At 39.6% G+C, this 14615-nt stretch overlaps 1 protein-coding gene across 3 annotated transcripts in view; it reads right to left on the bottom strand.

Moving 5' to 3' along the window:
* The window catches only part of USP33 (ubiquitin specific peptidase 33), a 70320-nt gene extending 57617 nt beyond the window's left edge, over nucleotides 1-12703 (bottom strand). For 2 of the 3 annotated variants that reach the window (XM_082661772.1, XM_082661773.1), the window contains exon 1: nucleotides 12502-12703. The gene's annotated coding sequence lies outside the window, so the exon portion shown is untranslated. The remainder of the gene's footprint in view (nucleotides 1-12501) is intronic. The other variant, XR_014297194.1, reaches the window with a different exon arrangement.
* Nucleotides 12704-14615: the final 1912 nt, after the last annotated feature.

The following is a 14615-nucleotide window of genomic DNA, read 5'->3' as shown; positions in this document are numbered from 1 at the left end:
AATCATTAGAGAAAGGCAAATCACAACTACAATGAGGTATCACCTCACACTGGTCAGAATGGCCATTATCACAAGGTCTACAAAAAACAAATGCTGGAGAGGGTGTGGAGAAAAAGGAACCCTCTTGCACTGTTGGTGGGAATGTAAATTGACACAGCCTCTATGAAGAACAGTATGGAGGTTCCTTAGAAAACTAAAAATAGAACTACTACATAACCCAACAATCCCAAACATATACACTGAGAAAACCATAATTCAAAAAGAGTCATGTAACACAATGTTCACTGTAGCACTATTTACAATAGCCAGCACATGGAAGCAACCTAAGTGTCCATTGACAGATGAATGGATAAAGAAGATGGGGCACATATATACAATGGAATATTACTCAGCCATAAAAAGAAACGAAATTGAGTTACTTGTAGTGAAGTGGATGGACCTAGGGTCTGTCATACAGACTGAAGTAAGCCAGAAAGAGAAAAACAAATACCACATGCTAACACATATATATGGAATCTTAAAAAAAAAAAATGGTTCTCATGAACCTATGGGCAGGACAGGAATAAAGACACAGATGTGGAGAATGGACTTGCGGACATGGGGAAAGGGAAGGTGGGATGAAGTGAAAGAGTAACACTGACATATATACACTACCAAATGTAAAATAGATACCTAGTGGGAAGCAGCTGCATAGCACAGGGAGATCAGCTTGGTGCTTTGTGACCACCTACAGGGGTGGGATAAGGAGGGTGGGAGGGAGACTCAAGAGGGAGGAGATATGGGGATATACATATGCATATAGCTGATTCACTTTGTTATACAGCAGAAACTAACACAACATTGTAAAGCAATTATACTCCAATAAAGATTTTTTTTTTTAAATGTCTTTTCAGCAGCTACTGATGGCTTCCTAGACTCCTTGTTTCATTTGTTGATATTATCTATTATATTAACAGACTTGATACTAAGGATCCTTGCACTGATGTAATACACCCTACTGGGTCAAAATGTACTATTAGTCCGTTATTTCATATCTAGATTCTATTGGCTAATATTGTATTTAGAAATTTTGCATTTCTAGATGTAAGTGAGATTGACCTTTTTTGATAGCATTTTAATCAGGGATAAAAGTATCGGGCTGGCCAAAAATTTGTAACATCTTATGGAGAAACCCATACGAACTTTTTGGCTAACCCAATATGTGTACTTCACAGAATGCACTGAGTAGCTTTGCATCTTTAATAACATACAATACAGTTTTTTAAAAAAACTATATGTTGTTTATAAACTAAATAAAAGTCAGCTGTGAAACCATCTGTTATGCTGTCTCTTTCAAGGACAGATCTTCAATGATCTTTTCAATCCTTGAGCAAGAACTGGTCAATTCAACTTTTCTGCTTCTTGGGTCAATTTTATTAATTTATATTTTGGTATAAAATTATCCATTAGGGCTTCCCTGGTGGCGCAGTGGTTGAGAGTCCGCCTGCCGATGCAGGGGACATGGGTTCGTGCCCCAGTCCGGGAAGATCCCACGTGCCGCAGAGCGGCTGGGCCCATGAGCCATGGCCGCTGAGCCTGCGCGTCCGGAGCCTGTGCTCTGCAGTGGGAGAGGCCACAACAGTGAGAGGCCCGCGTACCACAAAAAAAAAAAAAAAAAAAATTATCCATTAATCTTGACTTTCAACTTTGGCATCATGGCATAACATGTAGTATTCTCAAGAAGGTTTGCATAAAATTCCGTTAACCTCTCCTATACCTGGGTATCTATGATGTCGCCTTCCTCATTCCTAATATTGCATATTTTTACTCCATTTTCTTCTCTTCTATATGAGGTTTATCTAATTCATCAGTCCTTGCAAAGAACCAGCTTTGGGATTTATCCTTCCCACTATTTTTGTTTTGTTGTTTCCACTTTCATTAATTACATTTTTATCTTTAATCCCCATGTCCTATTTGGTTTCTGTTTTATTTTCTTAATCCCTAAATATGGGAACTGAATTCTCTTAGTTTTATTTACTTAATAATAAAAGTATTTAAACTATACATTTTCTTCTTAACACCAATGTTTGCCAATGGGATGGAAATGTTCTTCTCACTGCTTTCTAGACAGTATGTTATCTCACTTTTGACTGTAAAATGTTTTAAGTGCATCAGTACAAGGTTGGATATATATATACATATACATATATATACATATATATGTATATATATTCATGACTGAACACTACACATCAGTTTAACTTCATGAACTGGATGGATAATTTATCAACATGAGTAGATCTAAAGGACATAATGTTGAATAGAAAAAAAGGAAGATGCAAAATAATACATTCTCTATGATACCACTGAAGTAAAAATTTAAAACCTGAGGGAAGAATACATTAGGAGTTTGGGATTATCAGATACAAACTACTATATATAAAACAGGTAAACAAGGTCCTACTGTATAGCAGAGGGAACTATATTTAATTATCCTGTAATAAACTATAATGGAAAAAAATGTGAAAAATATATATATGTACAACAGAATCACTTTGCTGTACACCGGAAACTAATACAACATTGTAAATTAACTATACTTCAGTTAAAATAAAAAAAAAAAAAAAAAAAAGTAAGAAAACAATGTTCAAAAAAAATAAAGCCCCAAAACAAAACATGCATAATAGCACGTTGTATCTGTATGTACATATCCACTGTAAAAGGATAAAAATACAGTTTTGAAGGTTATGTACTCAGAATGTTGCCTCACAGCAAAGAAGAAAGGGGGACTAGAGAAAGATCAGTTCTCTCCATTCTGCTATTAATGTTCTGGTATTTAAACAGCTTAATGAGAATTAATTTGCAGATAACATGATTCTATACACAGAAAATCCTAAAGATGCTACTAGAAAACTACTAGAGCTAATCAATGAATTTGGTAAACTTGCAGGATACAAAATTAATACACAGAAATCTCTTGCATTCCTATACACTAACAACAAAAGATCAGAAAGAGAAATTAAGGAAATAGTCCCATTTACCATCACAACAAAAAGAATAAAACACCTATGAATAAACCTACCTAAGGAGGCCAAAGACCTGTACTCAGAAAGCTATAAGATACTGGGACTTCCCTGGTGGTCCAGTGGTTAAGAATCCGCCTTCCAATGCAGGGGACACGGGTTCAATCTCTGGTTGCGGAAGTAAGATCACACATGTCACGGGGCAACTAAGCCTGCATGCTCTGGAGCCTGTGCACCACAACTAGAGAGCCCGCGTGCCGCAACTACTGAGCCCCCACGCTCAAGAGCCCGCACACCACAACTAGAGAGAAGCCTGCTCACTGAAACGACAGATCCCACATGCCGCAACAAAGATTCTGCACGCTGGAACTAAGACCCAACACAGCCAAATACATAAAAATAAATAAATTTATTTTTTACAAAAGAAAACTATAAGATACTGATGAAAAAAATCAAAGATGAACAAACAGATGGAGAGATATACGATGTTCTTGGATCAGAACAATCAATACTATGAAAATGACTATACTACCCAAAGCGATCTACAGATTCAATGCAATCCCCATCAAATTACCAATGGCATTTTTTCATAGAATTAGAACAAAACATTTTACAATGTGTATGGAAACACAAAAGACACCAAATGGCCAAAGCAATCTTGAGAAAGAAAAATGGAACTGGAGGAATCAGGCTCCCTGACTTCAGACTATACTACAAAGCTACAGTAATCGAGAGAGTATGGTACTGGCACAAAAACAGAAATACAGATCAACGGAACAGGGTAAAAAGCCCAGAGATAAACCCATGCACCTACTGTCACCTAATCTATGACAAAGGAGGTAAGAATATACAATGGAGAAAAGACAGTCTCTTCAATAAGCGATGCTGGGAAAACTGGACAGCTACATGTAAAAGAATGAAATTAGAACACTCCCAAACATCATACACAAAAATAAACTTAAAATGGATCAAAGACCTAAATGTAAGGCCAGACACTATAAAACTCTTACAGGAAAACACAGGCAGAACACTCTTTGACATAAACTGCAACAAGATCTTTTTTGATCCACTTCCTAGAGTAATGAAAATTAAAACAAAAATAAACAAATGGGATCTAATTAAACTTAAAAGCTTTTGCACAGCAAAGGAAACCATAAACAAAACAAAAAGCCAACCCTCAGAATGGAAGAAAATATATGCAAGTGAAGAAACCAACAAGGGTTTAATCTCCAAAATATACAAATCTACAAAACTATTAACCTACAAAACTCTAAGACTCCTCTGGAAGCTTGGGGATCACAGGTTGGGAATTACTAGAGAGCAAAAGATATTCAAACTGTGCATGGAAATTAAGGCTTTCCATAATTTGACCTCAATTTGTCCTGACCTTTGCAATCTTTTATCAGACAACTTTTCCCTCTATCTACCCTATCTGGACAATTTGAAATCTCCTCAGCAATAATGATGGTAATAACAACTGAAAAATCTTCCAGGTTGAAATGACAGCATCATGCTGTATGATGTACAGCTTTGGCAGGGGCTCAAGTGCCCATCTGTAGATTCAAAACTGCTTCTGAAGATATTACTTTTAAGGAGGTGGGGAAGATATTACTTTTTAGCAGTACAATCCCCAAATCTTCAGGCCCCAAATTCTGACCTAGTCATCCTAATAAAAGAATAGCAGACATTCAAGTTTTAATACAGGAAAAGCATAGGGACCAGTGTTATTAATATTTGTTACACATCAAGACATAGTTGGTAACCTAAGGAAAACCTTTTAATATTGAAAAACTGCCTGTATTCCATTATCTAGTCTATTCCAAAAAGTAAAGCTATTTATAAAGAATCAGAATCAAGCGACTGTGACAAAAAAACTTGTCATGAGAACTGGTTGCTAATTTATTAGTTACACAGAAGATTAATATGAATCCAGAAGAAACTCTGTATTAGCAGATGGCAGAACTGTTCAAAATTCTTAACAAAAATCTGGATAAAGACACAGAAGACAGGCTAGTTAAATCTAATTATAAAATTATAAAAATAATTAAAGAAATGACATTTTATTTAGAAAAATGAGCTAAGATTAACAAGGATAGATATAGTATTCTATATTAGCATTAAAAGAGTCTACTGTCAGGGGCTTCCCTGGTGGCACAGGGGTTGAGAATCTGCCTGCCAATGCAGGGGACACGGATTCGAGCCCTGGTCTGGGAGGACCCCACATGCCGCGGAGCGACTGGGCCCGTGAGCCACAACTACTGAGCCTGCGCGTCTGGAGCCTGTGCTCCGCAACAAGAGAGGCCACGATAGTGAGAGGCCCACGTACCGCGTTGAAGAGTGGCCCCTGCTCGCCGCAACTAAAGAAAGCCCTCGCACAGAAACGAAGACCCAACACACCCAAAAATAAATAAATAAATTAATTAATTAAAAAAAAAGAGTCTACTGTCTAAAGTAAGGCCAAAAAAAGGGTTTCAGGTATTTAGATTCTAGATGCTAAAAGACGAAGGAAACAACAGTGCAGTTCTCACTCAATTTATCAACAGAATAGGTTTCACAATAAAAAGAGAAGCCAGTCTTATTGTACTCATAAACTAAGTAGATTATTTAGTGAACGTTTTATTTATGAAGAACGTTAAAAGCTACAGAATACAAATGCCTTCCATAGACAGTCTTAAATAATTTGAAAACTGTATCCTCATAAAGACAACACTATGGCTAAAAGTAAAGTTTCCGGAGCAAGGCTACCTGGGTTCAAATCCAAGCTCCACCATGTCCTAGATTTGTGACCAGGGTTAAGTCACTTCTCTGTGCCTGAGTTCCCTCATCTATAAAATTGAGATAATTACAAAAATCTACCTCGTGGAGTTGGGGGGGTGTTATATAACACATTTGTTAACATATATAAATTACTTTGAACAGAGTGAGAGTAAGCACTCAATAAATGTTAACTATTATAAGCAAAAATTGAAAGTATGGATGTTATGTTTAGACAGCGGAAGGCAAAAGTTGGAGGACTTGAGGGGAGTTCCCTGGCGGTCCAGTGGTTAGGACTCGGCACTTTCACTGCCCAGGCCCTAGGCTGGGGGACTACAATCCCGTAAGTCGCTCCAAGCAGCCAAAAAAAAAAAAAAAGTTGGAGGACTTGATACATGCATTCCAATTATTTGGACATTATGACCAAAGTAAGAGAGATCTTTTCTTTTTTACGTAACTTGAGAAATTTAGAAATAGCAACTCCAGTCAATGGTGAAGATTTTCAACAATTAGAGTTATATAAAAATGGAAGGTGGAACCTTGGGAAGTAGGATGTTCCCCATCATTGTTACACACAGAGGCTGGAAGACCAACTGTCAGGTGTTTCAAAGGACAGCATTTTGCCCTAAAGTCAATTCTAAGATTCTCTGACTGCAGAAAAACTGATTTGTCTGTCAGTAGTTTCAACCTATACAACTGTTCCATTACTACAACTAATCTGACTAGTCCAACTGTACTATTTTATCTTTTACTTTTTTAAACTGTTTTTTTAAAAATAATTATTTATTTTTGGCTGCATTGGGTCTTTGTTGTTCTGCCTGGGATTTCTCTAGTTGCAGCGAGCGGGGGCTACTCTTTGTTGCAGTGCGCGGGCTTCTCATTGTGGTGGCTTCTCTTGTTGTGGAGCACGGACTCTAGGCGCGTGGGCTTCAGTAGTTGTGGCTCGCAGGCACTAGAGCGCAAGGCTCAGTAGTTGTGGTGCACGGGCTTGGTTGTTCCGGGGCACGTGGGATCTTCCCGGACCAAGGATCGAACCCATGTCCCCTGCATTGGTAGGAGGATTCTTAACCACTACACCACCCTGGAAGCCCCCAACTGTACTATTTTATTTTATTTTTAATTTTATTTATTATTTTTAGCTGTGTTGGGTCTTTGTTGCTGTGTGCGGCTTTCTTCTAGTTGAGGCAAGTGGGGGCTGCTCTTCGTTGCAGTGCATGTGCTTCTCATTACGGTACCTTCTCTTGTTGCGGAGCACGGGCTCTAGGTGGGCAGGCTTCAGTAGTTGTGAAATGTGGACTCAGTAGTTGCGGTTTGCAGGCTCTAGAGCGAAGGCTCAGTAGCTGTGGCGCACAGGCTTAGTTGCTCCGCAGCATGTGGGATCTTCCTGGACCAGAGCTCGAACCCATGTCCCCTGCACTGGCAGGTGGATTCTTAACCACTGTGCCACCAGGGAAGCCCAACTGTACTATTTTAAATACTAGGTTTCAAAATTATTTTAATTGTAAAAATGCAACATTATAATAACCTTACAGCTTATTTTTCCATATTTACCATAGAAGAAAATTACTATACAACAAAAGCAAGCCAAAAACATTGACAATAGAAGTATTAATATCAGCAAAGAGTACAATAGGCAGAAAAGTTTATTTTATTCTAAATCAATCTATAATAAGAGTCCGTGGAGACTTTTAATCTATAAAATATGCTGATGAGCACTTTTTAAAAAAATATATTTATTTGTTTGGTTGTGCCGGGTCTTAAGTTGTGGCTCATGGGCTCCTTAGTTGTGGCATGCGAACTCTTAGTTGCAGCACACATGTGGGATCTAGTTCCCTTACCAGGGATCGAACCCGGGCCCCCAGTGGATAAGACGTGGAGTCTTATCCACTGCACCACCAGGGAAGTCCCCTGATGAGCACTGTTTTATTTTAAATTTATTTATTTATTTATGGCTGCGTTGGGTCTTCGTTGCTGTGCGCGGGCTTTCTCTACTTTCGGCGAGCGGGAGATACTCTTCGTTGTGGTGCACGGCCTTCTCATTGTGGTGGCTTCTTTTGTTGCGGATCATGGGCTCTACGCGCGCAGGCTTCAGTAGTTGTGGCACACGGGCTCAGTAGTTGTGGTACACAGGCTTAGTTGCTCCGCGGCATGTGAGCTTCCCCGACCAGGGCTTAAACCCGTGTCCCCTGCATTGGCAAGCAGATTCTTAAACAATGTGCCACCAGGGAAGTCCCCTGATGAGCACTTTTAAGAACTGTGTTTCTTGTCCTTTAAACAAATATTCTAGCAAACACAAACTCCTTAAAATCTTCACACAGATCTTACAGTCCTATAACTCTTCCCCTAATCGTTCTTAATTTTCGTTCAAATCATAACAAAGAAAAAGAAATTTAGTACTAATCTTCTAATTTCCCTTTTCTTAAAAACATCTGTCCCTTTGACCCTTAACAGTCTAATTAATGAGAGGCTTACTGAGTCTATTAAGAGAACTATATAATCTCCTAATTGATTGCTCTACCTGCAATCTAGCTGTTCTAGAACCTATTCTTAACACTGCCACAATAAACCACCCAAAAGCATAGCTCCAACCCGGCAACCTCGCTTTAAATAAAATTCCTTAATCAAGATTTGTAAACATTAACCAGCATTTCCTACAAAGAAAAAAAATCTGTCCAATAACAGCAAAGTATAGTCAACTGTAGCCTTATCTAGTTGAAATAATTGTGACAAACACTAGGCAGAGGGGGAAGAGAGAAGAGGGAGGAAGCAAGAGGAAGAGAAATGGAGAACAAGAATCAATGAATAGAATGAAGCACAAACCAGCTGATGGTAATTTTCACCCTAAGTCACTTCTGAGCAAGATGGAGGGGTAATTAAATTAACAGAGTATCAACATTATGGGACAGTCATTAAAACTACTTAAGTAGAACATGTAGAATCATGGAAAAACAATTGCAACCACCATATTCAAATGAGAACCACTCTAAGAAATTTTGCCAATTTTTTTCTTTACCAGAATATTGTTGATTATAAAAAAGAATCAGAATTTATTCATCTAAATAATGCCTCTACTAAAAATATTAGCAATTCCTCCTTCAGGATTTTATAAATAGTTAAAAAATGTAAGAAATCTTCTTATGTCACATTCAGTCTCATATTTTCACCATACTGCCATATTTCAGGACGCGCTAGCCCCAGGCATTTAGAGGCTAATTTAACAAAGGCCCAATCAAGTATGGGTCAGACACTGTGTATCTAGTAGGGGTGGCAGCACTGTTCAAATCTCCACCCTACTTTCCCTTTTGAATGACTGGTCACCTACACTCTACTTTATCAACACACTGTAATTCCTTTATTCTCCTGAAATAACTAATTTGAATGTCAGTGACCTTCTGTCAACCCTCCTCAATCACAAGTTACATAACTCTCAAACCTCAGTGCCATTTTAGCATCCCTCATTTTCTATATTCTACCAGTTACCAAATTCTACTGCTTGCTTCTTTTATCCATCACTTCTCAACTCACATTTCTTCTAGATCTCCACCTAAATTGAGGCTTTTATTTCACATCTTGATTATTTAATAAGAATGCCTATTAACAGACACAGTTGACATCCGGCCCCCATCCCTTCAGCTCACCTTGCAGCTGGTACAGATAGTATCCTGACAGCTTCCCACCTCCACCAACAGGAGCCTGCCCAACCCTAGCTAAGACAATGGGAAGTGCTCGAAACATTTCAAGAACAATCTCCATCAGTGAGGACTAGAGTAGGTGGAAAAACTCCCCATCTACCCTTCAGTTAGTAGGACAATTCTAAGGCAGCTCTACAAAAATCTCCACAGGATTAACCCCCAGTTGCCCATCACTGGCTTTTTTTCCCTTTCCTGACTCTTTACCCACTCCCTCACTTGTGCTTCCTGGCATCTCACCTGCACCCATGTTATCTCAAGGTCTGCTTACAAGATAGCACTTTGGAGAAACTACAAGGGCCACAAAAGTGACACTATCGGGGCTTCCCTGGTGGCGCAGCGGCTGTGAGTCCACCTGCCGATGCAGGGGACACGAGTTCATGCCCTGGTCCAGGAGGATCCCACATGCCGCGGAGCAGCTGGGCCCGTGAGCCATGGCCGCTGAGCCTGCGCGTCCGGAGCCTGTGCTCCGCAACGAGAGAGGCCACAACAGTGAGAGGCCCGCGTACTGAAAAAAAAAAAAAAGTGACACTATCAAGATCTTGCTTAACCTAAAGCTGCCCAAGTGTTCTCTTGGTCTCAATCATCTCCCAATTACAGCTCATTCTGCATTCATATGGATCACATACCTCTTCTAACCAAACATCTTCAATGAAGCCCTTCGTGATTTGTCTTTTTCATCTCCTATTTCTAACTTAGATAAATCATAACTTATCATCAGCCAAACTATTGTACTGATCCTTTCTCAAATATAAGTTGTACCTTTCCAGGAACGCAATAATCTACTGTTTTTAGAAATGTTCTCCAATATTCGCCTGTTGAAAACCTTGCAAAGCTCACTCATCTCAAATATCATCTCTATCAAGATTCAATCACAAGTAATGTCTCCCTCACCTAAATTCCTGATTGTAATAGTCATAAGACATTTTACCACAGTTCTGTAAAAACCTACCCTACTTGACTACAAGCCTGACTTTAAATTCTTTAAGGGTAGAAACCATGTTCCATTCTTTTTATTTTCCAAAGGGCTTTCTTTCCCTGATAGACCCATAGATATTGACCTACATAGCCTTCTAGAGTAACTTTTGAAAAGAACATTTATTTTTATATATGCATTCTTAAGTATTAGTACAAAATTCATGCTCCTTTTTACAGACAAACAAACTGAGCTTATCTCAGACTCTTTGGGACTAACCTATTTATCAAAATGCTCCTGAAATCACATGCAGACTTAAAAAAAAGTTTAAAAACAACACTAAAGAAAGCTGTTACTTATTCCTTTATTTTTGGGAAATGACTACATTTCATGTTTCTCACCAAAAATCTTTCACCATGTATGTACTTCATTTCCTTGCAAAGAGTCCAGAGTCTGTCCCATGTTATACTTCACAGTGTTCCAATACTTAGCTGAATTCCAATTTATATCAAAGGTTACTTCAAGATTATTTCAGGCTTTAGGGAAATTCTGATCCTTACACAATCTTGAAATGCTTCTGTCATGGGAAAAGACTTTACTTCTTGGCATTTCTAACTCAGAGGACTGGCATGAGGATCAAATAAGATTGTATATGTGAAAGGTCACTGAAAATTCTAACAATAAATAAATGTAAAAATTATCTCCTTAACTCTGAATTTCAAACGATTAAAATAATCTATTTACTACAATCTAACGTCATTAAATGCACAGTTATTTTTTACAAATAGGTTATAAAGGCGTAAGTTATAAAGAGCTCAAGACAAAAAAGTGAAAGCTGGCTATAAACCAGATCAAAAATAAGAAGCAATCTTAAGTAGACTATCCCTCTTGCATATGGCAAGAGGTCAAATAGTTTATTCCTGCAATACTTTTGTACTGTCCTTTTTATTTTAATGCTGCCAAAGTAAATTAAATAACATAAAGCCTCCGGTGTAGTATAACTTATTACTATTACTTTTCCTTAAAATTAGCACTGTCTTTCAATAAGATTCCTACTTTTCCCCATGTTTATATTAATAGCATGAATTCACTAACAATATTCGTATTAGGTTCAAATCAAATAGCTTATTATCTGCTTTGGTCAGACCTTTCCAAATGATACAACTGTCTCAACCAGAAGTGGAACTAGAACAGCCTCATTATTTTTTGAAACAAGTTTTCCTTAAAAGAAAAATAATCTGATTAAACTAAAAAATTCTACTATTCTATACATCTATTAAGCAATAAGTCTAGAGATTCTTATCGTAAGTTTAGAGCCTATGCTCCTGCCAGCGTTATCCCCTCTGGCCCAATTTTCCCGGCCTTATACTGATTATATGAGACGTAAACCCTAAAAATACCTGAGTGCAAAACACCCATAGTCATCCAACAGCTCAATTTGCACCCTGTAAATATTCAAATGAAGATCATTTTGTAGTAGGTAAAATATGTAAGAGTAACGGTCTGGGAAACCACACACCATGGAAACTGACTCAAACAAAAGCTGCGGATGGACAGACCGCAAGGAGTAACCGGTGAAACAGTAAGGATTAAATATTCGTCTAAGAAAAATTTCGGTGACGTTGACGCCTAGGTTTTCCTGCTGACAACAATTAATAACGGGACCCCTGGGGCTGCACGAATGGGTCCGATCACCCCAACTACGCCGCAAAGCGAAATCAGAACCCAGGAGCCAGCGCACTGCGGGGCTTTCAGTCGCCTGCGCCCACCGTGCTGGACTGATAAGCCGGCATGCGGAGACCGAGGAAAAGAGAGGAGGCCCGCTTCGGGACTCTTCTCACCCCTCCTTCCTCCCGCTTCCCAGGGGAGCGCCCCCTGGGGACCCTTCCTCAAATCTACGACTGACTCGCATCCTCCACCGCCCCTACTGGGGAGGCCATCAATCATCCCTGCAGCGCAGAGCACCGGAGGGGCCTAGGCCTTCTACCCACCCGCGCACCCACCACCACCCCGAACCAAGAAAAAGAAGCCGCTGCAGCAGCCACAGCCCCGGCGCGCGGGAGCGAAAACACAGACCGATCCCTAGCTAAAGGCGAGGCGCACTTCGACCCCGCGCCCCTCCCAACAGCTACGCGCTCACCTCCACGGCCTTCCCCACGGGCCCCGCCAGCGCGGCCGACGGTGGCCTGCGGCCGCACCTCCCACCAGCTCCGCTTTTCTTCCCCTGGCCTAGGAGGGGGCGGCGTCGCTTCTGGAAGGCCGGAAAACGGACCCGCAGCTCAGCCTGCGGGATACCAGCCTCCCGGCCACTTCCCGCAACGGCTCCAGCTCCTTCCGGTGTTTTCGCGACCGCCACCGGCTTCTAGGGCGTCGCAGGAGGGCGAGGAGGGCGGGCAGGGGCGGGGCTTCGAGGAAAGCTCCTCCCGCCTCTGGGGCGTGGCCGCGGAGAACGGCTCCAGGTGTGGAGACCCAAGCTGCTCTCACCGCTGGGACTTCCAAAGTAGCTAGCGGCACAGGGACCGTACGTGCAGAGCAGTTTTAGATCTGGGGCACTTTTCGTTTCTACACGTGTTCTTCCCCTCTTCTGCAGTCACACTACGACCATTAGCAGGTCTGTCTCTATGCATTACAGAATTTGTGTTAAGGCTGTCCACTGAAGGGCCTCAGGTTTCTGACTTTGTGCAAAGAAAAATTAGACTACTTAATTCAATTCAACCCTTTTCCCTTCCTCTCCTCTTTCTTCTCCCAACGTCTTAGGACATAGACTATCTGAAAGTCATTGCGTTTCTTTTTCCACATCTACAAAGTAGAAATTCATCTCTCCCATTTTCCCTTAAGCCAAAATCAAGATCATATCAAATATTTATTGAAACTTTAGTATCTGCTTAGTGACTAGAGCATTTGAAGAGATCTGCCTTGTAATTTATGGATCTGTTAAAATCCGTTCAATTGATATGCAAATAATAAAAATAGTTAAATTAATATTAATTAATTGTTCAAATTGCCAGTTTCAACATGTCTGTTTACCTCTATCTTTTTGGCTTCCCAAATGGGAGCTTGTACTCAAGCATTATGTAAGAGGCTCAATCTCCATCAGAAGCAAATAGAGAATATGAGAGCTTTCAATTCTATTCGTATGGTAAAAATAGAAGAAATGAAGTTTTGCCAGCATCCTATATAGGGATTGACACCAAGGCCTCAGTTTGCACCACAACCTATCCTGGGTTCACTGATGGTCAGCATATTTCAAAATATTGCAGTTTACATGCTTCAGTAGTCAGCAATGTGGTTAATTTTTATTTTTAAAAAATCAAATATCTAAATGTTTTTAAATGTTTATACTCCTCTGTAAAGACATAAGAGAACGATCATGAAAATCATTTGTTCCCTGATGTCTTGTAGCGAAGTACTATCTGACTTAAAGGAGAGTTTTATAGGTTTATTTGAAAAAAGACAAGTGTTTTAAATTTTCTGACCTTTGCTGTGATGACAAGTAGCTGTCAACGATATGCTAATAAAAAAAATTTTTTTAATATATACATTTATCCTATGGCCCCAAAGTAAAAGTTGTGTTTCAAAAATGAGTGAGAACTGCTTTTGGAAAGAAACTTGTACAATGAAGAGAGCATTTTGAAAAAGGAGGTTTGAAACTGTTTCCCTTATTTAGTAATATTCCTGCCAAAAATTGTGTCACCTATAAAAAACTCATCTCTGCATCAAAAGACACCATTAAGAGATGAAAAATCAAGCCAGCAAATAGAAGATATTTTAAATATGTATTGGGTTGGCCAAAAAGTTCCTTCAGTTTTTATGTAAAAATAAAAAAACACATTTTTCATTTTCACCATGAACTTTATTGAACAACATATTCACCGTTTTATTCCACTACCTTCTGCCATTTTTCAGGCAACTTCATGATTCCAACTTCCCAAAACTTTTTATCTTTTTGAGCAAAGAACTGTTCCAGGTGTCTTTTACAGTCTTCCAGGGAACTGAAATTTTTTCCATTAAGAGAATTTTGTAAAGACCAAAATAAATGGAAATCCGAAGGTGCAATGTCTGGTGAATACGGTGGATGAATCAGAACTTGCCAGCCAAGCTGTAACAGCTTTTGCCTGGTCATCAAAGAAACATGCAGTCTTGTGTTATCCTGATGGAAGATTATGCGTTTTCTGTTGACTCTTTCCGGACGCTTTTCGTTGAGTGCTGCTTTCAATTGGTCTAATTGGGAGCAGTACTTGTCGGAATTAATCG

This window comes from Grampus griseus (genome assembly GCF_964374135.1).
Source record: "Grampus griseus genome assembly, chromosome: 1".
NCBI classification, from domain to species: domain Eukaryota; kingdom Metazoa; phylum Chordata; class Mammalia; order Artiodactyla; family Delphinidae; genus Grampus; species Grampus griseus.
The sequence above is the reverse complement of the archived record's forward strand: the minus strand, read 5'-3'. Positions and strand labels throughout refer to the sequence as shown.